This window comes from Parasteatoda tepidariorum, chromosome 3 (assembly GCF_982258835.1).
Source record: "Parasteatoda tepidariorum strain Cologne lab strain chromosome 3, Ptep-v5.0, whole genome shotgun sequence".
Classification (NCBI taxonomy): Eukaryota; Metazoa; Arthropoda; class Arachnida; order Araneae; family Theridiidae; genus Parasteatoda; species Parasteatoda tepidariorum.
Window position 1 is genome coordinate 59250915 of NC_141757.1, and position 10135 is coordinate 59261049.

The window sequence follows — 10135 nt, forward strand, 5'->3', positions numbered from 1 at the left end:
ATCCTAAGAATTCTTTATTTTCGTTTTTTAGTTTATAATTTTTTGATAAAAATTGTTGTCAAAATACTTTTTTTGAAAAATTAAATGGTAATATTATGTGTTTATGCATACTTCTTGTATATTCCAATGTTTGAAGTAATATGATTCAGAAAAGTATGGAATAAAAATTCGGTACTTACGTATTAACGCCGCCGCCGCTACAGATTTGGCGGTTTTTAAGTGCCGCCAATCTACACTTAAAATTTTTGCGACAATTCATAAAATAAAACACTTTATTTAAAATCAAAATAGTCAATCGGATTTCGGTGGAAAATGAGCCGATATAGAGTTTAGCATAGATTCAAAACAATCATATCGCCATATGAACTCTGATAAATAAGATTCCAAATGAAATAACATTTCCAAAACGTACGTTTACCAAGATAAAGTTTCATGTTGCTGGAATTGGTACATTTTCGTTTTTTCGGTAAAATATTTCCCTTCTGAAAAAATAAAATTGCATCTTGTTTTGTTTTTGGCAAATCCCAAAGACGAATTTTCGTAGAACTAAAAATGGCGACAAAAAAGAATTGTTTTTTTGTTTTTGTTTCGTAAGCATTCTTTATTTTACGTTTCTTATTTTCTAAATAATGATTTTTATTGAAACTTGAAATTTTTTGATAAAAATTGTTGTCAAAAAAACTTTGTTTACAAAATTAAATTTCATAAAATTATGAGGCTTATGTATACTTTTTGTTCATTTTAATTTTTGAAGTAATATGATTCTTAAAACTATAGAATGCAAAGTTTAAATGGGCCTTTCATGTTATATCATTAAATTTAGTAATACTATTTCTCGGGCATTAGGTTTTAACTCCTATAAGAATATACATATTTTTTTCTGTTAATGTACAAATATTTTTCCGATGTGTTTTGGATATTCCTTCTCTAATAAAAAGAGATACCATTTTGTTTTTGTTTGCATAAGAAAGAAGATCAAGCATTTTTCTTTTTTAAATTTAATTAGCCACAATAAAGAAGGAACGTTGCAATGCTGCGTGCTACATTAACCACGTCTCTAGAGTAACTGAATGACTGTTCATATAGAAATCGCAGGTATTAGTCTCATACAACAACGCCCCCTATAGTTCGTTGCGATCGCGATTAACTTTAAATTAGGGATACAAAAATATTTAAAGGAAAACAATACCTTTACGACTTTTGTTAATTTTATGCTGATGACAACCTAAACAATTTGAAAATGAATGGGGGGAAACTGTATCCTACCACGTGATTTTCCGGCCAATAAAATGCACCGACAACAATAGAAAACTGTATTAGACCATTATGATTTCATGTTTTTTTTTTTTTTTTTTGTATTGATAATATCATGCAGAATGCTTGATTTGAAGAAAATAGCTCAAATGTATTGTACTCAGCTAACCTAGACTTATTGAACATTTGATGTGCGGAGCTATCATACATTACCATATGCTACTCAGCTTTCAAGATCGTAATAAAAATGAATACTAATTTTATGAATTAAATAAAAGATCTCAAGTAACTGCAGCGGTAAGATATTACTTGATTAAAAACTTCATTCGCTTCCAAAATATGTGAATTGGAAATGACAATCGATCTGTTTCACGCACTTTAAAATATGCACCATTTTCAAGACTAGCTAGATGTAAATGCGAAGAAAACAAAAATGATTTAGAATTTTAAAAAAATTTAAAAATGCCAACGAAAAGGGGAAAAATAAAGTTGAAAAATAAAACAAAAAAAACAAGGTGGCCGAGAGAGAAAAGTGGAAAAACAGAACAAGAAACACCACAGTGGCCGATAGGGACAAATCAGGGTAAAATGCATTTCCAAGCACTATAGAGAAGTCGTAAGAAACTAATTTCGTTAACAAAGGAATCAGCATTCGTCTGAATAAAACAATATTTCAGGGCATCAAAATGAGCTTATGTGACTGGGGTGGAAATAACTTTCCGTAGCCGAAATTGAATTTATGGTCAAGATTCCAACATTGTGCGGCATTTGATGGTTTCTCGTATTCTTGATAACGGACATATTCATCATTTTCCTTGAGTCTAAATTTTAAAACACTTCTATTTTTGAAGTGATTTAAGTTTTTAATCGAGTAATATTTTTCTATATATTCATATTTGATACAAAGATATTTTATGATTTGATGCATGTTTGCAAAATGTGATTTGACTATAACGGTGATTTATTTGCATATGTTATGGAAGTAAAACAGTGAAATTGCTCAACAGTTACAGTAACTACATTTGTGTCCGAAAGTTAAGCATACTTTAACTCTTAACTTTTGGACACAAGTGTAAGTAGTATAAAATTGTTTTCGAAATTTTAGGTGTTTTATCATTTCAGTCAAATGCTTTGATTACTCCAGCCATAATAATTGGATTTAAAACATTTTGAGTTCTTAAAAGTAGGAAAAATAAGCAACAAAAACGTAATTTGTGAATACAACTATGCAATGCCTCGAAATAATAGTAAAGGTTTTTTTTTCTCAAATATTTGAAATTTCGGCCTATTTCACGTTATCCAACTCAAATTTTCTTTGATGCATTTATGTGTGGTTTAGGATTAAATATTTTTGGTAAAATAATTTTTATTTGGTGAGTTTGAAATTTATTTTAAAACTAATGCTCTTTTATTAATAAAGTTCCAAGTTTTCAGATGGAAAAACTATTAACATTTTAATTACATAACTTTTTTATACGTCAAAAAATATATTAACATTATGTTTAGATATGCACTTTGTCTTGATTCGGGACTAAAACTCCAAATGTGTTTAGGAATCTAACTAAAAATATTCAGAAAAATTATTCATTGTTTTTGAAAGGCGTTTTTCATATTATTTTTTGTAGTAATATTTATTATAATGCTAAAATAATGTCAATAATATTAATTAGATTAACGCATCACTGAGAAAGAAAGTTTGGTCAAAACTACCAGAATATGATAAAATTTACTGTGTTCCTGACTCTATGGGAACACCAAAAATAACGGAAATTTTTACTGAAACAATTTGGTAATGAGGTTGGTGCAATAAAATGTGAAAGTGCTTTCTAATAGGTGAAAAAAATTTGGATAATGTTGTAAAATTAGGTAATTTTATCACCATATAGCATGGGATAAAAACGATTTATTCGATTACATTTACTTTTTAGTTTTCTATTTTTTACTAAATTTGTAGTAATAAGAAATACAATTTTGAAAACCACAGTTTCCGACGAACTATTACCATATAAACATAAGAAGTACCAAATGAATGGTTTAAATATCGTATATTTTGGTTTTATTTACCAGAATTATGATTAAATGTCCTTAACATACGGTACGGTAATTTTACCACAATTTTTTTCTCTTTGTTCTTCAAGTAATATAAGACATATTATATTTAATATGTTGCTAATCATTTAACATTGCTTATAAACTCATTTTGTTCCTGCCAAATGCGAAATGAGTTTATGGAAATAATAAAGGTTGGTATCTTCGTAGCAGAATTTTTAAAGTATAATTTGAAATATTACATTTCTTAAAATAAATAAGAATCGAACATGCTTGATCAAGTAAATATCACTATGATATTTATTTTCTTGTTTCTAAACTGAATTTGAGAATTATCGCTGAATCTCAGAAGAAAATATTTTCTTAGAAGATTTATGTCACAAAAATAATTAAATTTTCTTCACGAACAAACGTAAAGAATGAGACATAATGTGGAACATAAACTAAAACATGTGCTCCCAACGATGTTATTTTTACTTATCTAAATCTGGCACAGTTTTCATTAACTTAATTTTAATATTGTTAAATTCCCTAGGGATCAAAAACTTGCTCCAAGAAAAAGAATGAATTATGTTTGCTAAGTAAAGAACAATTTCTTGAGAAAATAACGTAGAAGTTAAAAACAATATTGGAACTTAAAATTAAAATTAGACTTACTGAAATAATGATTTTTGGACTAGATACGATGATAAATAGAAAGGGGAAAAATATTTTCTGTTTTTAACTTTAAGCAATGAATTAGTAATAAAACAAATGAAGTATTAAGCAGAATTTTTTTTTCACCAAAGACATTATTTTCACACTTATTCTCAAAAGGAATGGTTTTGGATTTAAAGGAATTATATTGTTCTTATGCTTATGCTTTTAATTAAATAAGAATGTGTTTTTATTCACAACAATTTTTAAAAATATGTGAGATTAGTTTAAATAATTTTATTTTTCTTTGTTTTACTAAGTGTTTCAAGCTAAGTTTATGAGCTTCTCATCTCCAAAATATATACAATACATATCAAATATTAATTTTATTCAAAATCTCATGTTTACTTGAAAACAGAGATTTCGAATAATTTATTACGTTGGGTTTTTTTATACATGCGATTTGGCATAAACTAGTTGCATAAAGCATTTCGAATGCATAACTTCTTTTATTAAAATGAATTTTATTAGTTTTACAACTTTTAATGCTAACTATATAAATAAAAAAAATTATAACAAAATTATTGCAGCCAGATTATTTACCTAATAAATTTTCAAGAATTTGTTGTAAATTCATCTATTATTCTGTAAATTCATCTATTATTTATAAAAAACTCTAACTATTTTAGACAAAAATAAATGATAGTTTTAAAGGAATGAAAAAAGCAGATTTTATAAAACCCAGACTTATTAGATATTTTTTTCCTATAAAGAATACTTAATTTACAATTGTCCGAATTTGATTAAAACAATTCTGCATTTTATATGAAATGGGAATTAGAATTTTACTAATATAAAGTTTGTTTTAAATGAAATATTCTGATAATTTTTAATCAAAAATCATAATGGGATTTGTAACTTGACATTATAAAAACGTCTTTTTGTAATTTTTCAAAATTCTCAAATATTCCAAGCAACGCCTCAATCATATGGGTCCATTCAAACCGATAAAAGTGATATTTAAGTCAGTCCATTTTACAAAAACACTGCAGATAAATTTTAATAATTTGATCGTAATAAATTTTTCTTTAAAAAAGAAGATTCATTCAAAATTTAGTAAACATAATAAGGCATAAAAAGGAATTGCTCAGATGGAGTTTGGGATCATGCTGTTTAATTTATTTGGCCTTACTTAAAATTTTAATTTAATTAAATTTATAAAAAATATATAAAGTAATTCATTTAAGTAGTGATGATTTATTCATCATTTCATTGATTGCTTTAATGTTCCTATTAATTTCTTTCAATGAATTTCTTGGAAAAAAATTATTTTTGCTAGCCAAATATCTGAATGAGTATCTAATTTTATATTCTTAACATAAAAAATTATCTACGCATGTATAAAGACTTATCTTGACTGACCGATTCATCATCGCACATTGATTCATCTACTGCAGCTAAAAACATGAAATTTGGAGAGTGATGCCTTTTATGACCTAGGCACCCACTAAGGAATGATTCTTTGATATTTTACCCCTAAGGAGGTTAAATATGGGTTAAAAGCTTATTTGAAAAACGGTCGATTTGGTCGTGTTGTTAAGTTGTCATAAGTAATAATTTAAGTAGTGTTAAATAATTGGATACCGGCAAGCGACGTCATCTTGGGTATCAATCTGGATTGGCTTTTGAACCATGGCATTTCTGCATGTTAGCAACTGTTGCTTTCATTCTATTTCAAGGTAGCCTAATTCGTAGAATATGAATTTGAAATGTAATCGCTAATCGAATATCGTATCGTGCAGTAATATCGTAACTAATGAATTCTTGTAAATCAATGAAGTATGTAATTAATAATAACCAAAAGAAAAGAAAGGTGCTATTAATTTTCCTTTCTTAATGAAAAAAACCCGACATACGCATTCTTTTGATATAATTTTCCATGACCATTTTGCATAGATAGGGATAAACTTTATTGATGCAGCGTTGAATCCTCTCCTTCAATGCACAGGTTGTTATGGTCTTGTTGACATAGAGCTTTGACTTAAAACAACCCCATGGAAAGAAATCCAATAGCGTTAAATGACACAATCTAAAGGCCAATTCTGATCACTGAAACACAAAAAAATACGACCAAATGTCTCAACAGTAATTGAATACCTACCAATTCGTTTTGGCTTGTTGGAGCTTTTTTATTTGAATATTTACTTACCTATCTTATTCACGCCAGCTGACACATAAGGCCTCAAGTCTCTTTCTTCCAGGCTCCCTGGTCATGAGTCAGTCATGTTGCCTTTTCCCATCCAGTTTTGCTTTACACAGATCTTGGTGCGTGTATAAAAAAAGTTCAGTCAACAGAAGTTGGCACTTGGTTCGTTCCACCTTCTCGGATGCAGAGTTTATTTCAAAATGGAATAAGAGAATCTAAAATACCTTCCGTGGACCAAAAGGTAGAAGTCAAACCTTTCGAGGCTCTGGCAACCCACCTTTTCCATCTGCAGTTGCAGGACGCAGACTTCTGCCCCATTCCTTCAGGAAACCCCTCATTACTGACTTTGATTGTTCCAGAACCTTAACATCAACAATTACAAGACTAAGAACAAACCACTTTAAAGTGATGAAAATTCTTCCCGACAAAATAAGAACATGTATTCCCTACAAGAACGGCACATATATCCAACTTATCCCGGATCACATTCTCGAGTGCCCAGCCCTTAGAACATATGTTTTACAACTGGGTATGGTGCCAATGGCCTCAGAACTTCGTGAGATCCTCTATAGCAGTCTTTCTCAAAGTGGGCTATAACGCCCCCTTGGGCGCGTTTGAAACCTAGAGGGGGGCGTTAAGGGGCCCAGAAAAAATGGGGGGCGTTGATGTGGGTTAGGGGGGTGATGTATAATTTGTAATTTCATTTACTTTATTTAGTATTTTAAATTTCACTAAAATTAAAACCCACCTACTACACAATAACGAATAATTAGTTTATATTTCTACCCTGTATGATGTTATAAAAACTTAAAATACTTAACATAGATTTCGTAGGATAGCCTGCACACCGTACGCAATCAAGTTGTAACAAGTTTCTGCGGATAGATAAAGGAACATGATCGATGATAGTTAAAAAATTAGAGCAATTTTACCTTAATTACATTGCACCAGAACGAAGCGATGAAGCCTTCAAGACTTCAAGATCATTTGAATAAAATGCATTCGGATGAGAAGGACAAACATTTAGCCTATTTTCAAGATCTGGAAAAGAAGCATAATGCTCAGCCAAGTGTATCGAAGCTTCTTTCGATGGCTGTTAAGCAAGACGATGACGGACTTCGAGCTTCATACAATATCTTTCTGTTAATTGCTCAAACAGGTAAACCACACACTATCGGAGAAAAGTTAATTTTGCCGGCGATAAGATAAGTTATAACTACTATGCTCCATAAACCAGCGGCAGATATAATTCGAAAAATTCATTTGAGCAATAGTTCTGTCCAAAGACGAATTGATGAAATGGCTAAAAACATTGAAAAGTCATTGTGCAATCATCTATCTGAAGACTAGTAAATTTTCAATTCAGTTGGATGAGTCCACTTTACCAACTAATGAAGCATTGTTGTTGTCTTACGTGAGATTTATTAAAGATGAAAAAATATGTCAAGAACTTTTATTTGCTAGAAATTTAGAGACAGACACGAAAGGAGAAACCGTATTTAAAACACTGGAAAAGTTTTGTGATGAAAAAGGAATTCCGTTGAAGAATATTATATCAGCTGCTACAGATGGTGCTCCAGCTATGATGGGGTGTCAAAAAGGCTTCATATCGTACTTAAAAAGGAAAATTCCTGATGTGCTTGCTGTACATTGCGTTATACATAGACAGCATTTAGTTGCTAGAAATTTAAGTGAATGACTATTTCAATCATTGCAACATGTCATCAGAGCAGTCAATAAAATCCGAAACAACTCTTTAAATGACAGATTATTTAATCAGCTTTGCGTTGATAATGATGAAGATTTCAACAGATAGATCTTTCACACAGAAGTGCGCTGGCTATCAAAAGGAAATTATCTGACTCGTTTTTACAATCGGTTTGACTCTGTCATAGAGTTCTTGGAAAACAAAGACACAGAATTGTGCGAAAACCTCATCACACCAAAGAATGATATCGCGTACCTGCCAGACCTTTATACATTGCTTAATGATATGAATCTCCAACTTCAAGGCGATGACTTGAACTTAATAAAAACAAAAAATATTTCGTAGCCAAGCTGCTCTTACACAAAAAGAATATCGGCAGACGGGAGTTCCATAATTTTCCCAATTTATCAGTATCCTGCAACAACGACGACTTGCCCGTCTACTGCAAAACATTTGGAAAATCTTCACAGTGATTTCATTGAAAGATTACCGGACATTTTGAAATTGGAAATACCAGACTGGGTGTTAGATCCTTTTTCAAATGTCAACATAGCAATATCACCCCAGTTGGAAGAAGAACTTATAGAACTGACAACGAACGAGGAAATAAAAATCAAAGACAAAAATGGCTACCAACAATTTTGGCTACAAAAGTCAATTCTGCAGTTGTACCCTGGATTGTGGTCTATCGTTGAAAGATTTTTGATAGCATTCCCATCGTCATATTTGTGTGAACGTGGATTTAGCGCTGTGACAACGCTGCTTACTAAAAAGAGAAATCATTTGCAAGTTACCAAACGCGGCGACTTACGACTGTTTTTGAGTAAAATCGAACCTGATATCAGCAAACTTATTAAATATCATCAAATTCATCCATCTCATTAGATTAGTATAAAAACGAAAACTGATTACATATTTATATTGTTTCTTTTAATTTGATTAAAATATATTATTAATATTATAAAGTTGGGTTTTATTTGCTCTCACTGGTAAAAATTTCTAGCTTAGAATGTAAGTTTAAACATCAGAACTGACTAATACAGTGCAGAACCTCTTATCCGGAAATCAGAAAACCATATAACCGGAATGAAATTCGGAACCGGAAATTAATTTTCCTCCATTTAAAAAAAAAATTTCCTGCAAGATTTTGAGCCCATTTTGTTATTTGGAGCGTACGGCGTATCGAGTTGACGATGGAACTGATTTAGAGGACGGATCAAAAGCCGTTTGTAGACGAATCTCACATAAGCACAAATAGCTTATACTATATGTTATTAATGTTAATAATAACATTAATAACATATATAAGCCTGTATATAATTTTTATTTCATAATTTCTTTCCTTATTTAAACTTAAGTGTATTATTATTCATCATTTTTTATTATTTCTAAAACTATTTCAAAATAATTTTTTAGTTTCATTTTATAAACATTAAAAAAACGGCATTTTGTAGCGATTCAGAAAACCGAAAAAATCAGTTATCCGGAATCGCGATGGTCCCGATCGTTCCGGGTAATCGGTTCTCTACTGTATAACTAAATTAATTAAAGTAATGAAATTGTGGTTTTTAAGTTTTAGGGGTGTATAAAAAATGGGGGGGGCGCTGAAAAATAATTGATTTTCGAAGAGGGTGGTAAAAGAAATAAGTTTGATAATCACTGCTCTATAGTAATGATGTATTAGAGCTAGCGGATGCAGTTTTGAAGGCACACGAGGCCATTTAATTGTCCATGGACACGATAAAAAAATTTAAAAAAAGAAGAGAATCTCCGCTTTTGAAATTGAGACAATCCTTTATGCGAGCCAAACATAAACAATGAATTCTTTTTTACTCACTCACTTCGCTATATCACCTGCTATTGTACATTTAGTTATACGTGCAAATTAAATATATTTTAAATTTAAAAACAGCTGTTTTTGCACCAAAATGTCTCAAAAAGGGCAAACTATTCACTCAAAAGAGAGAAATATCATAAAAATGGCTAAGAAATATCATCAAATTTATGAAATCATCAAATTTATGAATTATCAAATTATCATCAAATTATGAATTATCATCAAAGTTATGAAATCATCAAATTTATGAATTATCAAATTATCATCAAATTATGAATTATCATCAAATTTATGAATTTATTTAATGTTAAAAAAATGCACATAAAGTTTGCGAACCAAGTGCCAACTCCTGGTGGACGAACTACACCTTTGCAAAGTAAGTCTCGACCATACTTTCTTGCTTTTTCCATCCAGTGCCCAAGTTTCTGTAATGTTAGCAGGACTA

At 30.3% G+C, this 10135-nt stretch overlaps 1 pseudogene; it reads left to right on the forward strand.

Moving 5' to 3' along the window:
* LOC122271432 (SCAN domain-containing protein 3-like) overlaps nucleotides 1-7845 on the forward strand; it is an 87991-nt pseudogene extending 80146 nt beyond the window's left edge.
* Nucleotides 7846-10135: the final 2290 nt, after the last annotated feature.